The 20,429-nt window shown below is 41.5% G+C and overlaps 1 protein-coding gene across 6 annotated transcripts in view; it reads left to right on the plus strand.

Moving 5' to 3' along the window:
• SMAD1 (SMAD family member 1) overlaps positions 1–20,429 on the plus strand; it is a 75,045-nt gene that overhangs the window by 26,316 nt on the left and 28,300 nt on the right. For 3 of the 6 annotated variants that reach the window (XM_080393762.1, XM_080393766.1, XM_080393767.1), the window contains exon 1: positions 6–189. The exons of 1 other annotated variant lie outside the window; for it this stretch is intronic. The gene's annotated coding sequence lies outside the window, so the exon portion shown is untranslated. Of the gene's footprint in view, positions 1–5; positions 190–213; positions 481–18,011; positions 18,912–20,429 lie in introns of those variants that run through there. 2 more of the 6 variants (XM_080393763.1, XM_080393765.1) reach the window with 2 other exon arrangements.

Genomic DNA, 20,429 nt, shown 5'->3' on the forward strand with positions numbered 1-20,429 from the left:
GCGTGTGTGTGTGCGTGTGTCGGTGCGCAGCGCGCTGGCAGCGGGGCGAGCGCGGCTGGGCGGCTCCGACTGCCTGACGCCAGCCAGACCAGATCAATCCAGGCGCGGAGGCAGCGCGGGCGCGGGGCTGCCCGGCGGCGGCGCGGAGCCCCCGCCTGCCCCGCCCGCCCCCTCACCGCCCGGCAGCCGGTAACAACTTCGCGTCTCCTCGTCGCTCCCCGCCGGGCGGCCGCGCCTCCGCCGCCCTCCCCCTTCCTCCCCCCCTCCCCACCCCCGCTCCCCCGGGTGGTCCCCGGCTCCGGCGCAGCGTGCGGGGAACCCCGCGCCGGACCGGGCCGGGGGGAGCGGCTCCTCCGCGCCGCGAAGGCAGCGCAGCTCCGCTCTCCTCCTCTCCTCCCCGGCATGATGGCGTCCCTCCGGCAGCCCGGGGGAGACCCGGAGCCGCTTCCCCGCCGGCCGCTCCCGGCTCGAAGTTTGTGGGTAGGTGCCGCGTCGGGCCCGGCGGGAGGGAGCGCCCTTCCCCGGCGGGCAGCCGCCCTCCTCCTCGGCGAGCCCTGCGCCGCAGCCGCCGCCCGGCCCCGATCCCGGCCCCGGCCCCATTGTGCACCCCGCGGGGGGACGCGGCGCAGCCCCGGCCCGACGGGGCGAGCGCCCGCCTTTGTGTTTGCGGGGAGAAGCCTTTCGCCTCCTGCCTCAGCCGATCCCTGTCCCTGTCCGCTGCATGTCTTAGGGTGCTCCCCCCTTCCTTTCTTTCCGCAGCCCCCTTCCCCTCCTCTTTTTTTTTTTTTTTTTTTTTTAAATGACAAATTGTGCGTGGAGGTCAAGGAAAGTTCACTTTTTTTTTTTTTTTTTTTTTTCCCCTCGTCCCTGGTAGAAGGTTTGGATGTATGAGATTTTCCCCTCCTCGGTGTCGTTTCTTCGTAGGCTCGGGCTCTACAGCCAAATAATTTTATCCTGAGTATAGATCTTTAAAGCTTATTACAGTTTACTGGTGTGGAAATATTCAGTCATGCATTCAAAAGGATCTGGGCCAAATTCTGAGTTTTGTTTTGTTTTTTTTTTCTCTGTTATAAACTCAAGTCAGTGGGAGTTCTGACTGAGGAAGGCTTGCTGTGCTTGCTCTTTTGTTAGTAGATCAATCCGAAGAAGATATGTGGTCTGACCTTACAGTTTGCTTTGACGGTATCTGAATAATTAGAGCTTATTCCAAAAAAAGATCATTATTTTGGTGTATTTTGGGAAAAAATTATGCTCACTGCATCTAGAAAAGGTAACAGTTTTATTTGGGGAAGGAGAAGTAATGTTAGATCCAGGTGGGGAGGAGTAAAAGTAGATGTGTATTTCCCGTACAAGCAAATGGAAGAGGTCATTGTGTGAAACATGTCAGTGTTTAATGGATGTCAGCGTTTAAAAACATGGCATCTTGAAACTAATGCGCTTAGGAAAAAGCTGTATTTCAGGCATGTCACGGCTGAGAGTTCAAATCTCTTTTGCACGCAAAGAAGAATTCAAAAAACTTTTAACACCCTCCCACACGTGCCCCCCCCTCCCCCCCTTCCTTCAGTTATATGTGTTTTTAAGCAGCACTCAAGAATAAGACTAATAACTGAAGCTAACCTAGCTCACAGAGACCACTTTTCTTTGCAGGCGTGTGTCTGTAATTCTGCTGGTCTTCATGTGGCTGTGTGCACCTTGTCCTGTCAAACAATAGGAGCAAATCATGTGAGGGAACCTGAGGTGTTAACATTGACTTAATTTTTTTTTCTTTTACTTGTCTGTAGTTACCCTGCTGAATAATGGGAGATGGGTTTGTTAGTTGCAGCTGATTAATACTCGTTTTATTTTCCGATTGAACCACAGAATACTGCTATAAACCTTTTCAGAGATTCTCATTGGATTTCCGTGCAAGTTTTGAGTGCTTGCTGTGACTGTGCTGGAAGAGCATCAGTATGAAAATGAAAGATAGCTAGCCCTTTTTGAAGTTCTTGTTCTGGTCTTAGTAATGAAATCTTGCAGTTTACTTCAGACTGTAAGTAGGTGCTTGAGAGAAATCTCCCTTGTTTTGGGTGATCCAGAAGCCTTCCACAGCTACCGGAGAGGATCAGTTCAAGGTATGATCAGGTTACCCTAAGGGTAGAGATTTGTCCTTGCTTTGGTTTTGACCCCATCAACCATTGGGTATGTAATCAAATACATTTTTTCCTACTTTGTCCTGTTTAGCTTGCCTTTTTGTATACCCTTGAAGATGTGATGATCCAATACATTTGAGAAATGTGACTGAATGGATGTCTTTCTGTATAAATATTAACTATCAAATCAAATGTCTGAAAGCTGATGAGTTTTTGCTTTTCCTTTGTAGTTTGAAGACAGAATTGAACGTAAAGAAAACCAATACAAAGGTTACTAAAAGTGCTTGTGTTTCTGAATACTGGGAAATTGTTCAGATTAAATTATGAGTTTCTTTGCTTGGTATAAAGATTTAAATTTTTTAAAAAAAAGAAGGGGTTGTGACTTTTTAAAAAAAACTGAAGCATGATCGCACTGCATATCATATATAGCCAGTGTTTGGTTCTATGAAGCCCAAGCTGTGTGTGTAAAATAAAAGCTCATTTGAGTAGTCTTACAAGCCTAATGGAGGCATCATCTCTGCTTTATAAATAATGTAAGTTGTGTATAATGTGGAGTCCCCAGAGACTGCAGAGAAAGCATCATTAACCAGCCTTTTCAACCTGCTGGAGATCTTAAATTGATTTACAGCACTGAACTGGTGCAAAATGATACATCAGGATGACACAGGGTCAACCTGTAAAAGTCTATGATGTGAGCCCGTTAGTTCAGTCATCATAATTAAACCATATTATGAGGGCAGCAAAGCAAGTGTCTGTGACATGTCCCATTGTGCTTCAGATATGAGTGGTTTAAGAATCAAATAAAGAGAGCACAGTGTTTTATTATTTAAGTTATGCAAAGAGTAGTTGAAATTAAAGCTTGTGGCCCTGTGAAGAGTAAATGCTGAACAATTTAGGTTGACTCTTAACCTCTTTCCTGCAGTCATTCGCAACTGAAACGGATGAAGGCATGTGCAGCTTGGAGGTGTGTGTGTGTGTGAAATGTTCGTGAGTGAATATCTCTGAATTCTATATATCCTTTTTCAAGCCTCAAAGTCAGCTAGATTTTACCTGCAGACTGTGTTGTCAGGTATCAAGGGGATGATCAGGTAAACAAGCCAATTGTTCGGGCTTTTTTTTACCTAGTGTTTTTATCCAGCTAAAGTTTGTAACTGCTAGTTGAAATGTTCCTCTGGATCTGAGTTCTTTTTTAAGACAGAGCATTTTAGTCATATCTTGAACTATATAACCAAACTTATTTTAGAACAGACTGTAGTTTTGAATATTGGCATAGGTCACTCTTCCTAGTGAAGGCAACTATGGCTTCAGATCCATATTTCTGCTCTAAGTAGCTTAGAAATTAGCATGCAACAGACAGTAAAACCTTTATTATATACTGAATGTCTTAGGTCTTGCTGTTTCTGCTGAGAAAATCACTATGAAGTGTTTTGGGAAAATCCTGATTTTTCTTCTTTCTGCTAGCCAGCATGCTGCTTGGTGATTTGAGAGTTTTTTATTAGTGGTTAAACGAACTCCTCATACCTGAATTGGTATGAACTCTGCACTACATATCCTGATCTTTTCCCAGCCAGGAAAGAAATATCTCTTATTTTTAGTCACAAATGTAACTAAAAAAAAAATAATTATGAAGGATACAAGAGAAGCAGAGAAAATAAATCTTTGTGGCGAGAGATCCGTTAAGTCCTGTGCTTTAGCTAAGGTGCTTCCTGAGTGGCAGATGAAAGAATTAAAGCTTGCTTTTGGGTACAATGTCTTCCAGACTGTGGATATGGAGCTCTCTTCTGCTGTGTCAGTGCAGATGAATAAATGAAACTACCCTATTGAAGAGAGAACCATAATATCTGTGAAAATGAAAATCAGATTTAACAAATTACTTTATGGTTAATGAAGTGATTGTACTGGTGTTTGTTTTGTGGTTCAGTGTTCTGCCCCGCGCCCCCCTCCCCCTTAAAATTTCTGCTTCAGGTTTTGATAACAAACTCACCCAGTTGTGCTTTCAGAGTGGGGAAAGGTGTTCTGCCAATAAAAACTTCACTTCTTTCCCTCTAGTAGCTGCAGACTAGTACTCTTCCACTGGCCTTTCTTCTGTGTATAGCAGTGTCTCAAAAAAGTGAATAATTTAATAATGATAATTATTAAATTTAATAATTTAATGATGATAAGCAGTTCCTAGAAGTTTACCTTTGAAGTTTACTGAACAGAAAATTTGAGTTTAAAACATAAACACCCAATTGGCAAGTGTGGCTTGAAATGCTAGTGACTTAAAGACTAATCTGCACAGGCATCTTGCCCTTCTCTAGCTCTTTTGCTCAAGCTATGATGGTGTAGCGGTAGAAGAGCGTAGGGAATTTTTATGTTGTAACAGGTGTTTTTGGTTGGGATGGGAAAGTTGTTATTTTAAATTGGTAGTTTTTAATTGATAGAGTTGTATCCCTGCAGGCTGTTGTGTAACTATTTCCAGTAGAATGTTGCTATTCTTCAAGATTTAAAATAACTAGAGAAAATGTTAGATTGGGCTTTTGTGAAGGGCTTTGCAGAGGGTAGATTCGGGGTGAGGACAAGGACACACTTGGCTGCTAATGGCTGCCACAAAGATCCCTATCCTCCTCCTGAGACAAATGTTAATTTGCATTACAGAAGCTTTTCGGCTTTATGTGTATTTGAGTGGGGGACTCTTTGTTTTTTAACAGGATAGAGAAGCCAAACATTTCATAAAATAGGCTAATTTCAAGGAATTTGAGGCATTTTCCGGAATAAACCCAGATCGTACAAGATCTCTCCCTACTTCGGTTTCGTGCCTGCATGTATTGGCTTTGGAAGTGCCTCACAGTTGAATAGGAACAGAGATCGAGCACACTACTTCTACTAATTAGACTGTGAGGTCAAGTATTCAGTGCACGTAAGGCTAAACTCTGCCGAGTTATGTAGATGGATCCATTCTTTTTTATTTTTTTTGAAGGAGGGAGGATGTGTCGGGTTCTGTGGCACTGGGGTTGCTGTGGTGGAAGTGTTGCACAGCTGTGTGACCACAGTGCTGCCTCCTGATACCTTACTGTGTGTGACACAGCTGCTGGGTTGAGCTGTCATTAAATTACGAAGTGTTTTCTGCCAAGTGTGGATTCCTTTACTCCGTTGTACTCTTCTTGTGAGTGCTGTGTCTTGGGAGACTGCGTAAAAGCTGAGTTCAGATCAAGAGTTGAAGGCTGGCTTGTTTTTTTTCCCCTCCAGACTTGCCAGTGCAGGGAACCTGACCAGTACAGCTCTTCTGGACACTTGCACAATTCAGTCATTCTAACGTAGCTCAGTAATTGTTCTGGTCTATATGTTACTTGTATTTCTGTATGGGGTAGCCACTTGGGAGAATGATATTAGAATAGATGTCACCAGTCTTTCTCATTTTGTTCTTCCCCCACCCTTTCTCTAGCATGCACAGGCGAAGTCTGGAGTACAAGGAGGAAAACAAATTATTTTTAAACATGCCTTATATAAGTCATTATATTTAGGCACTGTTCAAAGCAGTATCATCCAAAGGCAACTATTATGTTGTCTTGGCATGTAAGCAAATCATTAATGTGGCTCACCAGTGATTTCTGAGGCATTATTTCATATTTCTGTGCTTATAAAGGGAACGCTCTTTCCAACATGGCAGCAGATGAAACTAAGTCAGTCAGTATAATAGACAGTCTGAATTATAGTACTTAATGGTATTCCAATGTATTTAACTTGCAAGGTTTTTTGGCATTAAAATGCCAGTCCACATCAAAGTGGACTATCAATGCAATATTGCGTAACTTGGAAATAAGATATCCATTAGCGAAATTTTACAGCGTTGAAGTGATTGTAGACAGAATCGCAAGACTTTTCACTGTGTTATTCGTTCTGTCCCCAGCATGGGTGTAAGAATCATGTCTACCCTCCAGCTTCAACTGATGGACCTTCTTTCCACACATGGAGCTATTGTTCAAGGGGAAGCTGAAAATGTATCCTGTATCCTTTTAATACAGTTTTTGTGCATGAGTAGAAGCTGGATTTCAGGATTTACAGCATTACAGAGTTTCTTTTACAGAAGTTGCAAGACTGATGTACAAATGTTTAAAAACTTGTCTGCGTAGATGAAGGCAAAAAAGCAAGTGTGCAGAGAGCGCTAACGCTTGACACTTACATAGCAGGTCAAAACAGAGAATCCTTTATATTCAGATTGCTTGGGGTGTGCAGTGACCATAGTTGATCATACTTTTGCTTGCTTTTTTTCCTCACTTTGTTTAGTATCAGGAATTGGTATCTCATTCTTGTGTGTTTACATGAAACACTGATTTACTGAGGATATTTTCCTTCTGATTTTAAGCATTTTAAGGCATTGACAATAATAGCAGCATTCTGTCTGGCATAGTGTGATGACACCTGGGCATGAGACTCTTAAAGATACCTTATTCTTGTACTGCTGTGTATGTAGGATGTAAATAACTTATTCACATTTGATAGGAATGTTGTATGTGCGTGTGCACATATGAATGCCTAAAATAACATTCACTGCTGTTGAAAGTTAAATTATTTGAATCAGATAAAGGTAGACTAAACCTATATATAGTTGAGAAGAGCCTATAAATTTATCAAGGTGTGTGTATGTAATAACTATTTATATATAAATACTTAAATGCTGCTTAAAGGCTTAAAAGCATTAAATCAGTTTTGGTTAAAGATAAAGTAAATAACTGGAGAATCATGTTGCAACAAATTGTGGCTTCCACTTAAATGGGTTTCTAAGGATGATAGGAGGAGGAAACATCTGCAGTTTGGTCAGGTGCTGTTAATAAGTTGCATATTTGACTTTATTCCAACAATATATTTCACTTTTGTATCTGTTATAGTTGAATATGGATGTGGGAGGAATTGATCAATTGTCCTTGCAGTTTTACATGTATCTTACTAGTAAGGTAGCTTGTAACTAGCTGTTATTTCCTGAGGCAGTGGAGAGAGGGCTCTGAAGAAATTTTCTCCAAGACAAATTTGCAAGTGTGTGTGTGAGAGAGTGGGTAGAAGGTGGTGTGGAACTGACATCTCCTGCTGTTTCACTTGATGGTTTAATTCTCTGTGGTGTCCCTGTAAATTATAAAGCTGAAGAATAGCAAAAGCGTACTGGTGTGGTTTTTTTGTTCTTTGTTAGGTTTTAACTCTTTGTCCTTTTTTTTTTTTTTTTTTTTTTCTAGCCCTCCCAAGATGCTGCAAACCAAACTCTGCTAATGTTTTGGTAGGATAAAAATGTTGGCAGAACACCTCTGCTCAGTGTTGGCCAGTTGTCTTTTTTTCAAGGGTTTCTGGAGGTGTATTGTATGAAACAAGTTACTTTCAAGTTAGGCCACTAGTACCTGCTTAGGAGTATAGATTCTGCTCACAGGTCCTGAAAAGTTCGTAAAACTGGCTCATCAATAAAGCATAGTTCTGCTTAAAGGGTCTTTCTCTTAATATCTAAATGCTCCATTGTGAAATTTGACATATTTTTACCACTGTTGTGCTTTCCTGAGTAAAGTGTAGTTTGGGGAAAGTTGTGGTTTGGTTTTATTTTAACCTAGGGAGGGCTTTAGGTGGGACTTTCTTCAGGTTACTACAACAAGTTGACTGATTCTTTTAAATTTTTTTCCTTGTGGGCCTTATTCCACGTATACTAAAATAATTAATCTTGCCTTTGCAGATAGGCCTGGAGACAAACTGTATGTGAACATGACAAGGCTTAGTCATGGTTGCTTAAGGTATCAGGTGCTATAGCGAAGAGCATGGTATGGAAACACCTGCAGGACTGAACCATTTGTTCTTCTGATGTGGCCCAAATTCTTGTTTTCAAATTATTGAGCAGGTGATTGTTTTGAGAACTTCACAGAATCACAGGATGGTTGAGATTGGAAGGGACCTCTGGAAGTCGTTTTGTCCAACCCCCTGCTCAAACATGGCCACCTAGTTGCCCAGGACCATGTCCAGGTGACACTTTTTTTTTTTTTTCAGTTGTATGACAACAGCATTATTGTTCTGTCACAACAGTGATGAAAGTAGAGTTGAAATTTACCTAGACTTTCTCGCAGACCTGACAACATGTACATGATGGCTTCAGGGATTGTTAAATGTGATTATGCTGGTTTAATTTCAAATGTGTGGTCTTTCAGAAATCTCATACGCATCTAAAGTGTGTGCTTCCCTGCACAGGGAGGGAAGAGGGAGATGAGGGAGACAGACTTAACTTGTGTGGCTTTACTGACATCTCACTGTGAACCTCCAACACTCAGGACCAGAGTTTCATCTCCCTTCACACAGTCTCTTGGTCTTTCCACCTCTGCCTTTTTAGCACTGAGGAGACGGATAGATACAACAGACATTGGTTATGTCTTTGTCCCTGTTCTGCTCATTATCTGGTGAATGCAGTGATGAACGATACTATTTTGAAAAATGTGAATTTTGACCTTGCTGAATGTCTCGGAAAACCTGGCTTACATATAGGTTGCCATCTCTGCTGTTACAGTTTCCTGTTTTGCATTTTTGCCTGCTGCTGGTTTTGCTGTCTGGCATATTTTATAACAGACCCTTTATTATCCACGCTAGCTAGAGTCAGCTAGTAGCCAAAGGAAAAGTCTTTGTCTTTATTAGCTTAAAAACTTAAGATAATGTAATTATAGTTTCTGTAACGTGTCGTATTAGGTTTAACCTGCAAAATATTTTATAAAAACTCTCAGCTTAAAACTCTGCAGTGTGTGTGGTTTTTGGAGAGATGGATATGAAATCACTCTTATTTTTTCTGAAGTTTGATGTCCGGTTACCTAGAGCAGAAGATGGTGATAGCAGAGGGGGATTGAAGTGGTTGCTAGAGCATTTGGATATTCAGAACCAGCTAGGGCAGAGCTCATTGCTCCGGGGATGAGATGAGGTTTTGCAAATCAACAGAAATACTCATGTCTGAGTGTAAGCTAATCTTTGTCCTGGATATAATTTTTTAACATTAGGGGGGTGGCAGCTCCACAAGGTGGAGAGAACTGTTAGCAGTTTGGCCTTTCTCAACCCCAGACACAGATTTCTTTGCATGTGCTGGCTGGGTGGGTTCGGTGCTTATTCTGCTCAGAGTTGATCCAGCCGTTCTGCAGAACATTATTTTGTTGTTGTTGTTAATTGCCAGGTTAGGAAGGGGAATTGGCTGACAGACTGTAAGCAGAGGAGAAGTTATGTTGGAGTACCAAAGGAGGTACAAGGGAGTAAAGGGAAACCTTTTCTTTTTGGGTAGGAGCAAGCTGTTAGAGCTGCTCATCTGCTTGTGGACCTGTGACCTTGCTGGCCCAAGGCAGCTGTCAGAGGTAGCCAGTTACAAATGAGTACTGTAGTACTCCCAGCTGAGGACTTCCTTAATATGCTTGCCAAGGAAAGGTCTAATTTACAGGGTTTTTTCCCAGATACTGATGTTGGTGATTAGCATGGTGAGGTTAGACTGCCAACAGTTACGTCAGTCACAAAGCCCCAGTGTAGTTATATTGGCAGCAAAACGACAATGATTAATGATACAGTGTATTTTATGAGAGGTGAGGGAGGATGGATGGAGAGGAACACTTAAACAAGCTTTCCTGGTCAAGTGCTGTTTTGGTAGTATAAGCTGCAAGCTATACTAGAAACGTATTTCTAGTTTAATGCAGCTTTGAGCAGAGCGCATCTAGTGCACATTCTGTATGAGCTAGGACAAATGTTTTTTCTCATGAAGAAAAGAACATTCTCCAAGGTTAACTTCTTAGTAGCAGAAACTTTATTCTTTAGAGGATGAAATAACTTGAAACAACTGGCAGACCAGGTACTGTTAACAGCATTATCAAGAAATTGGAGAAAAGCTAAATATTAAATCCATTAAAAACTCTCCTGTAAAAGCAGGCTGGTGTTACCAGTAATCACTGCCAGTGAAGAGAGTTTGAGCACCTGAAGCAGATATGTGCTGTAAGCCAGTGCACTGCTTGTAGCTTTCCTGCGTTCTGTACCACTGCGTAAGTCACTCTGAAATTTTTGGCTTTCAATCAATTTTTCTCAAAAGAAATTTATAAGCACTTGTTTAACGGTATATGGTAAATGTGTTTTAAACCCCTTACTTTTTCTCGTTACTGCTAGCTGTTTAACGTCTTCAAACATTGTATCTTTGTAATACTCTAGTTCCTTGAGGTTAAGAAATGTATCTACAAATTTGAAATACAAACTTTAAGTATTTTCCCTAATGGCACTGCTGGAACGAGGTTCTCTATGAATTACCTTGTAGCCTTCTGCTATGCCAAGGAACTATCTGGATGTTGGGAACCTGACTGTAAATTCCCCCCACCCCCTGATCAGCTACACACTTAGAAATTTTGTTCTGTGCAGAAAACATCACCTAGCATAACTGGCATAAATACTCCAGGGCTATTTACTACAGTTTACTGGATAACTGTTCCCTTTGCCCTTGTCCCCACTGGTTTTAACAGCTCTAACTCTTGCTCATGATCAGACTCAATGCATTTCTTGTGGTTTGTGAACTGGGAGTGGTTGAGACCTGGAAGTGCTGGTGGCAAGCTGCTGTGGCTGAAGTCTTATATTTCTGACTATAGGCAGGTTTCTATCACACCCTTGCCTAGCTTCTTGCCTCCCCCGATTTGGGACGGGAGGACTCTCAATCTTCCAGGCCAGCCAGCAGTCAGGTCTTTTTTGAGCCTAAAGGCTTGTTGTCTTGGGAACTGGGGAACACTGGTTTTAGCCCCAGAATTCAAGGCATCTAGATTGTTAGCTTAGAGACAAGGAGTCTGAACTCTTTCTGTGCTCTTTTTGTGCACTAGCTTTTGGCCTAGAAGTAAGTAGTCTTGGAAAAGTGCAAGTCCTGGAAGTTTGTTCTTGCTGTCTCACTTTGTGATGTGTTCGGGGCTTGGAGTCCTTCTGTCCCCTGTACTGGGACAGTGATGACTGTTCAGAAGCAGGCAGCAGTGGAAAGTATGGAAGCATTATGGCTGTTTTAGCTAAACTGCTGCTGACCCTGCAGGGCATATGGTATTTGGGAAATACTGTTTTGGTGTCTCAGCTGTAAGTTTGCAGTACTGCAACTTTGCAAAACCTGGATTTTGAGACTTTAAACTGGTCTTGGAAAATTACGGTGGAATGAATAATAAGTTGCCTTAACTCCATATGCTGAATCATATAGGCTCTGTTAACAAAAAAAAGCTCACAGATTAGGAAAGAGTACTGAGTAATTCTTTACAAGGCTTGATTCCTCTTCCAAAAATCATAAAAAGCTTGCAGATAACCAGGGAATCAGATAGGTAGATCACAGCCATTTTCTTGTGTTTTAAAACTTCTGTATTCCCAGTAAGCAATGTAGGAGGATATCACCCACTTCCTTTCAAGCTGTGCAGTTTCCAAGTGCTGTATGAACCATCAGTTCCTATCTGTGGGTTGAAGCCTTTGTACAAAACACTCCAAAGCCTTGATCTCAGGAATATGAGAAAACGGTTTGATGTGAGATTCTGCGGATGTGCTGGCATAGGGCTGTGACAGCTCTTTTTGCCTCATCCTGCAGTTTTTCTGGGTTTCTGTGGCTCCTCACATACAGGTGTACCCATGGTTTGCCCTTTTTAGAAGGGGAAAGGTGTGTCTGTGACTTCTGGGTCTGTGCCTGGCTGTTCCCTGTTGGTGACAGCAGTTAGGAGGCACTTGGTTGGCTGTGATGGGAGCGGTAGCACCGGTACATGCTCTGGTCTCAGCTCCAGTGCCTTTGCCCTCTGGCCCTTTGCTGCAGTAGTCATAGATTCTTGCTCAGGACAAGCTGTCTCTGGCCGAGTGGCTTGCCTCTTCTTTCATGGCATGGAGGTGTTCTCTGGGGTGATGGCAGGTGCTCTCATGGAGCTGCCTTGGTGCTGTCCTGCCAGCAAATGTTGTGTGCGCATGGTCACCTCTCTGGCTTTCTTTGTCTAGTGTTTGCATTTTAATCAGTAGCTTTCAAGAGCGTTGTTCTCCACTTGTTAGCTGGAGAAGTTCTAAGCTAAGAAGTGTGAGGAAGTGGCTTGCCCAGAGGAAATGGGAACTGTGTCTTCTAGCCCAGCGCTCTCCATGACAGTACTCCTGCTGACAAGGATTTACAGGCTTAGGTATGGCAGGAAAAAATAACACTGATAGCAAATTCAGTTGCAGCCAGTATGCTCCTGAGAACAGAGCTTTCGGGCTTCATTGATGAACCAGCTGTCACCTGGAAGGTTGTTGGCCTCCAACCACAATAATGTGTGATACCTGTTTTATTTTAAGTGTGCCTGCTTGTTCAGGGGAAACTAGTGCTCCTAATGCCTGTTCTTCAGTTGAACCAAGAATTGTTCTTTTGGTTCCATAGAGTAATTGTCTGGATGAAAATATATGGAAAAGTAAGAGGCCATGTAAATGTCTTTGTAGTTGTGTGTTGATGGCTTTATTCTTCCACAAGTATAGTTTTCAATATTGGTGAAATCGTACCCTGTTCTAGGATTACATTGAGGTGTAGTTCAAGGCAGTTTAAGTTCTTGGTATAGGCAAGCTCAGACTTGTACCTCACATGCCGTTAAAGCCCTTGCTCAACCTAGATCTGTGTTTGCTGGTGTATTTTAAATACAAACCTGAAGTTTACTTGACCTGATCTCAGGAGGATCCCTGTGAATTTGTATTTGCCTGCAAATATTAATCTATAAAGAGTCTCATTTTCTTGTGTGTATGCTGAAGGGGCAACTCTGAGCATTCTGATCTTGGCTGCTTCCGTTTGTAAAGGGTCTGGTGAGTTAGCATGGCTTGACAAATACCAAGATACTGCCAGGGAGTACCTGCTGTGATGTAGTGCAGCTGCTGCTTGCTGTCCCGGGGAGCAGGAGTAGACTGGGTTTCATGTCATCTGAAGTCCAGTCCTGCTTTTCAGAAGGCCACTAATGGCATGCTGTAATTAAACAGTGTTTCACTGGACAGTGGAAATCTGGCAAATCCTGATGTTTGTTTCTGGGTTGTATAAACTTGGCTTGGAAAGCTGTATCATCTTTAAACACTTTCTGTGTCCAGAATGATAGTTGCAAATTACAGGACACTTCACAAAATTTAACATAGGTCTTCCGCTCTGCCTCATGACATTTTAAAGACAAGATGAAGATACAGTGTTTTTACAATCATTTAAAGGCAAAAAATAGCTCCTTAGCTTTTGCAAACAAGGCAAAAAAGAGGAAAGGTAGAGGAATCCTTTTAAAAAACGTGCATCTCATGAAATGCACTGAAGTGTCTTCAGTATTGGCAAACTGAAGAGTCTGTTATTCCAAGTGTGTAAATGGTGGGTGGGAGACTAATCTGTGAAAAGATTTATTTTAGCAATGTTCCTTTTTTGATTTAATTTTCATCGGTTTATTCTGCTTTGAAGCTTGACCTAATAACACTTAGTGAATAAGTGATTTTTATTTCTCAGGTTTTTTTGTATGTAGCTTTGGTGAAACATTCTGCTTGAAAGCTGGGGATCTTGAGCTGTAATTTAACATCTTAATCTCTGATAAATGAGGTCTGGGTCACAGTCTTTAGAAGTGGTTTAATGCAGCTGATGTAACTGTATTGGTGCATGCTCTTGGTAAAATGAATCATTTGGAGTAGCAGTGGCTTGCATAAGCTGAGCATAGCTGGAGTGCATTTTGGTAGGGTCCCCTCCTTAAAAAATACTCTGCTGTAGTGCTACTCTGGTTGGGGCTGACAACCCCTTCTAAATTCATGCAGTCTGTGCTAGGCTGTCCCATTCTGTGAAGACAGAACACATTTTGAGCTTAACTCAAAAAATCTGATGCCTGAGTGGTGGTGAGCATTTTTCTTTTTGTTTTTGATAGTTTTACTTTATGTCGCAAATGTATGTTTTAACTACTTAAAAAAACCAAACAAACCCTGAAAGTGACATGTCAGTAAATTTTCCCCATCTCACCTGTGAAGGAAGTTCCTCCCGCCCTGTGCTGATGAATTGGAGGGAAATGCTTTTTTCAGCTGATAAAAAGAAATAAAATTCCATGCCCTTCCCAAAGGAGGAATTCAACAATTGGACAAGTGGCGTGGGACCATGTGTTGGTTTGTAAAAGGATATAGTTTGTAAAGATGTTTCCTTTGATGCCTGTGATGAATATGGATGTGTTTCCGTTGGAGAGGGTTTTGATTAAATTATGCAATTAGAGCTGACCAGACAGATCTAAATATAGGAAGAGGTTTCAGTTATCCTGCCTTTGTGTGTATTAACACACCCACACAGATGTGTGTTTGTTATTGTTGTAAACAACACCTGCTTTCTAAAGACAGTTCAAAAAGTCAGGAAAGGGAATGGTGTTTGTGGAAAAAGGGAGTTATACAGGAGTTTTATGATGAAAGGGAAAAAAACCCCTGTTTTCCCCAGCTTTTTGACCTTTTAGAAAAGGAATTCCAACTTACTTTAACAGCTAGACTAGTCATGGCATCTTTGTGGATATCCCATGTTTGCAAAGCCATAGCGAGTGCTTCAGACTTTTTCTATAGGTTGCTGCGCATTTTTCAGGACTTGGCCTGTATCATCTAACAATACTACTGAGGTCCTTTACTCCTGCGTGCTCCTAGTGCCTGCTGGGGCAACATATGGACTTTAAATACCCCACAGCACAAGTGAAGTGGCTAAACCTGCCCTGAAGATGCACTATGAAATACCCACTGTGATGGCTGGCTGTCTTAACAACTGTTGGGATAATTTTTATTTCAAATGTTTTGTCTTAATTTGAGGATTTCTTTCAAGAGGCCTTCAGCTTGGAGAAAGTGTGAAAAATGAAGTGGCTCTTCCTTCATAGCGTTCAGAAAAAAAAACCCCAAACCTCATGAACGCTATTCTGGCAAGTTTTGTGGTTCACAGCATTGTATTTATCTTTTAAGTTATTTTAGTGAAGTTGATAGTTTTGTAACCCCATCTGTGCCAGAGTTTTGACTCATCATCAAATTACAGTTCCTTCCTGAATTCAGTTCAAATATTAAATTGCAGTTTTAGAGAAAATCTTTGATAATGCATCCAATTCAGTCTAACTGCTTGCCGATACCAGGAAGGATTTGTCCACACCTGGGTGATCATTTTGATGTGTCCTACTTGTGCTAGCCCTGGTGTGCACCAGGCTTAGGCAGCTTCCTGACCAAGTAACTTGGCAAACTTTTTGTTAGTTTTTTCCGGTAGTCCTGCTAAGTCAAATCAGCACAGAGGGGAGAACAGCAGGCATTAATTAAGAAAGAGCTGGCAGTTTGATTTCGTGGAGTCTCACAAACATCTGAATGCAGGAATGGGTGAAATTTAGCAGTGCAACTTAGAAATTTACCACTGTTTCTCAACTCTGGTGAAAACTGCACAATTTAAGGATCTGGCGATCATTTAGGAGGCTGTAGGTATTAATGTTTCTTGTAAACAGGGAGGAGTTGTGCTTTAATGAAGGTGTAGATAAGACTCTTGCAAGATGTGGTGTTCAAATTTGCTTTCAGGAGTACAGTTTTTAATATGTCACACAGTTGCAAAGGCATTGGAAAGAAGTATTCTTAATCAGAAAAAGGGCAAATTCAATTGTGGATGCATCTGTTAAACTGGGAAAGCACCTTTGCTGTGTTCTTTTCTCACAACTATGTGTTGCTTACAAAAACTTCAATGCCACTTTAGTTGGATTACAACACAGAATTTGGGTTCTAATGTATATGGAAACCCTGTATTTTCTCTGGAGAAGCAACAGTGAAGTTGCCGTAAGTCTTTCAAATTTGAGAAGGTAAAGTATAAATCCAGAAAACCTGTAAAAATTTGTTATTGTTTTACTTTTGTAATAGTGGCAATTGAGACTTCAAGGGCATGAATTGGTGCCTTGTCTGCCAGAAGCTGGGTGGGTAGGCGAGTGGAGGAAAAGCTGCGGTTCATTGTAGAAACTGGCTGGACACCGTGTACTTGGTTTGAACTGTGGTGAGCATCAGGAAGGAGATGGCAGATGCTGATAGTGTTAAGATTATTTCTTCATGCTCTGGAGTAACTGAGCTGTGTGGGTTTAATTGTTTGGGTTGCTGTTGCCCTTCTCACCTCCATCGGTAAAGTGCATATTGACCCTACTGTCTCATTTTGAGTAAGTTGTGAATCTGCTCTTAGGTGCTCAGACCTCATGGATTTGATTTGGCTTATCAAGTAAGTTAGAAGTTGTGCCAGTCCTCCTTCTAAAGGCAAATATTACTTCCCTGTAGAGAACAGCTAGGTATTTCTTACAGGAGACTGGATGGGCTGCTGTCACGTTAGCTGGGGTGCCGTCAGCACCTGTTCTGTGCGTGACACTTCCTACCACTTGCTGAGCTAAAGGCTGCGCGTAGATATCTGGAAGGATTTTCTCTGTGGGCTGAACAGTGATACATGGGAGGTTTTGAAAGGGCCATCCCTCAGCCAGATAGGGTGAGCAGTGATCATGGAAGAGGTTTCACAGACTGGGTGTTTTGGTCTGTCTCTCAGGAGCCAAGACAGAGGCTACTTTGCAGAACAGGCTGGAAGTACCTTCCTTCCCCTTGCTGGGCCTAAGTGAGGGAGGCTAATGCAGTGTCCGGGAAAAAACTACCTACTCCTGTTAAGTATGATGAAGTATTTTCAACACCAGTGTGCTTCTCTTTCCTCAAACAATATGATACATATCAGAAATTAACACAGGATTACACATCAAGTGTTTTCTTGAATCGTTTCTACCATGCCAAGAAGTCATATACAAGTGTTTGGTTTGTGTCATGGTCCTTTCCAGAAATACAAGGGAGGCCAAGTCAGGTTCTGTATGAACTCTCTAGACCAGGGGTCCTCAAACTTTTTAAACAGGGAGCCGGCGCGCGGATGAAGTGGCAGGCAGCCATCTGCGGCTGCTTGGTTCCCCCCCAACCCCGGGGGTGGGGGGGGTGGGGGGGGTGGTTCTGTAAATACCGGGGGCCGGATTGAAGACTCTGGGGGGCCGTATCTGGCCCGCGGGCCGTAGTTTGAGGACCCCTGGTCTAGTGAGTTCTACAGCACTTTGAAATGAAACTTGGCTTTCTTTTTGCATGTGCGTTGTAGTGCCACTGAGGCTTTTAGCAGGTTTCCATGCGTTTTTCCAAGATGAGCAAGATCTGATCTTTTACCATAAGAAGGTGCAAAGAAAGAACTCTTTGATTAAAACCAGAATAATTCAGCAGAAGACTCTGGACTTTTTGTTCTACAAGTCACATCTCTTTAAGAAAGAAATTGAAACTTTTTTCTGCTTTTTCCAAGAATAGGGAGTCAGAGGAAGTTAGTAAGTGCACAATCTGTTGTAACACATTCTAGCATTACAGCTGCTTAGACTGCATGCTTTTTAGTAATACATGGAGACAGTATTTGCAGGAGTAAAGTGACAGCTCCCTGGCTTCTATACCAAATCTTATATTTTTTTCTTTTTTAAAAAAGTTCTAAATATTGTACTGAGTACATGAGTTGCTGAAAAGATGTCTCTTTCAGAGAAGCTAAATTCCTAATTTTTTAAAAAAGCAAATTAAAATTGCTCAATATCATCAGTAAGTAATGGACGCTAGGAGGAGGTATGTATGTTGAACAAAATAAAATAAATTGAATTTTTAAACTGTAGTCAAAGGCTAGACAGTTCTCTCCATTAACAATTATGTAGATTCTCTTCACTGTGGTTTCTGCCCCTTTTTATGTCTTAAGTGTGCTGAGCATATATTAAAAATATTTTAATAGGATCCTCTTTGCCTGCATCACTAAGCCTGTAATACAAATAATGAAATTAGTAGAAGAGTTAGAGCCGCTTCTTGTTTGCCTGAAAGTTGGGCTAGGAGTTGTTTCACTTCCCACCCCCCTGCTCCCCCACCCCACCCCTGGGAGAGGATCATCTAATTGTCCTAACCCTTTCTCCACCCACCAAAAACAGTCATTTATGCAAAGTGGGACAGTTTCCTATGGGATCTCCTGTGGGAATCTGAAAACAGTCTCATTGAGTATTTTACTGTCTGCTTAGTGTTGCTGAAAGAGTAACCATCTCTTCTTTGAGGGCTAGAAAAATAGAAAATAGAACTTCACTTTCAGGCATTTTGCCTGAATACATTTGTTTAAATACAAGGCTGGCCAAACATACATATATGTATATAAAATCACTTTTTTTTCTTGTAGGCTTCTGACAAGCTGTGTGCAAGTTTGTATGTTGGTCCAAAGTTTACACAAAAGCAGCAGCGAAGGTTGACAAATAAGTAGCATTGCGATTTAAAACAAGTTTGTTGATTCCAAATCACCTGTCAGCAGACAGAACACGTAATAAAAAGTGCATGAGTTTTGATGTGTAAAGAGTGGCTGATAAGTGGGTAACAATTCAATTTCCTTTAAACTGATTTCAGGCTGTCTTTTAGAGTCTTGTTGTTTGGCCTAGGTTTCTGTTTCACTCTTACCTTGTGAATAAACCTACCCTTCAAGGGCTGGTGGTCACTCAGCTATTAGAAATACTAACTCCTGCTTTCCCAGAAGGGCATGTGTATTTGGGGAAGAAAGAAGCAGACTGTGTCATCTGCTGACTCGTGGTTTAATCTTTATTTTGTACTTCCAGCTGATAAGACCACTTTGTGCAAAAGTAATACAGGAAATGATGCACGGCAAAAACCAAGAGTGGCAGAAAGGGAAACGGAATGTACTGGCAAGGGCTCAGCACTGTGGATGCGCTCTCTGCTTCTTGGAAATGAAAAGCTCCACCTACGCTGCCTTTTTTTAGTGTTTTTTTAAGCTTAATACTGGTATTGGAGCTTAGTGTGAGTAGTATACAGCAGTCTGTGGGTTTTCTCCCCCTTAATCTTGGTGCTTGTTCAGGTCTTGGAGTGTGCTTAGACTTTGCCTGGGCAGGCAGGACTTCAGCAGGAGTCCCTGGGTTAGAGGCTGGCTGGGTCCTGCTGAGCTGCATTACTTCTGAGCATATCTACAAGTACTGTACATAATGCTGCTACTCCTGCTCCTAGCGCATTTATTGCTGCAGTTGTTGCTAAAGAAATACTATCTGTTAAGATAATACCTTTGATTGTAATGGTGAAATATGTTTTTGAATGCGTATTTGTGGGAGTGGGACGTGTGTGTTACAGGATTTAATCCAAAGGCTTTGAAAAAATCTGTTTCTATGGTCTGACTACTTGGGGCTGCACCTGAGTGTTGTCTTAGTCTTTGGAGAGCTTGTGTACAAGTTCACGTTAGGGTTATATTTTCAGGCACTGGTATAAACATAAAGTCTTAATAGATGGGACTTTTTCACAGCAAGTTGGTTGGCCAATTATTTTCAAAGTAGCTTGGTGGAAATGAGTCAGGCCTAGGTAGAACCATGTCTGCATTCATTATCAATGTTGAAAGAAGTCTGCATTGAGATTTAGACTTCATACTTTCTTTTTTATTAGAACTTCAACTCCAGTCTTTTAAATATTGTATTTTTAATTTGAATGAATGTGAAGTAGAAAGCTTGACTTGATTACTTGGTGATGTAGCAAAGTTTTGTGTGTGGAACTTGTATCTTTTGTTGCAAAGATACAGAAAAAAAGATATTGAGAGTATTGATACAGACTATATATGAAGTTGAGAATAACTTGCTTACAAACACATTTTAAGCATGTGTACTGCGGTTCTGGTAATACAGTTCTCAAGTTAGCTCAGCATTTTAATAGAGCTCTTTACACTGTATGTAAGGATAAAGTAAGTATACCTGTGGTACAGTCAGTGACAGTAATGGAGTTTCAGTTCATTTAATAGTATGGCATATGCCCAGGTAACAAAAAAAATATCTTAAACTTGCCCCAGGCTGATGTGAATCTTCCATTGCATTGACATTATTATTTCAAATACAATTCTTAACATAAAAGAAATGGAAAGTACCACTCTGGAGTGGAGGTAGACATGGTCCATGTCTTAGTCCATAATCATTATTCACATAAAAGTAGTTTATGCATTCAGCATAATAAAACTGAACCTTTGCAATTAGATAATTGTTTTAGTGACAAATTAATTTGAATCAAGTGGATGGTTTTCAGCTTAAAGTACTTCAAGAATAGTAGTACAGTATGAAACCATTACAGTGCATGATGGCCAGGAGGGTAAGCGTGGCATAGCATTTACAATTCTAAGATCTGCAATCTTTTCGTACTATAACTCTGAAATTCTGTCTGATGCAGGTGTGCTGGCACCTTCTATTCTGTGTGTGTATAGGGTGCTGGTTGGGTGGTTTTTGGTTTTTTTTTGTCTTTCTGATGACAACAAAAACATTCATATCCTTTTCCCCTTCCCCCTTCCTC

This window comes from Falco punctatus (assembly GCF_963210335.1).
Source record: "Falco punctatus genome assembly, chromosome: 1".
NCBI classification, from domain to species: domain Eukaryota; kingdom Metazoa; phylum Chordata; class Aves; order Falconiformes; family Falconidae; genus Falco; species Falco punctatus.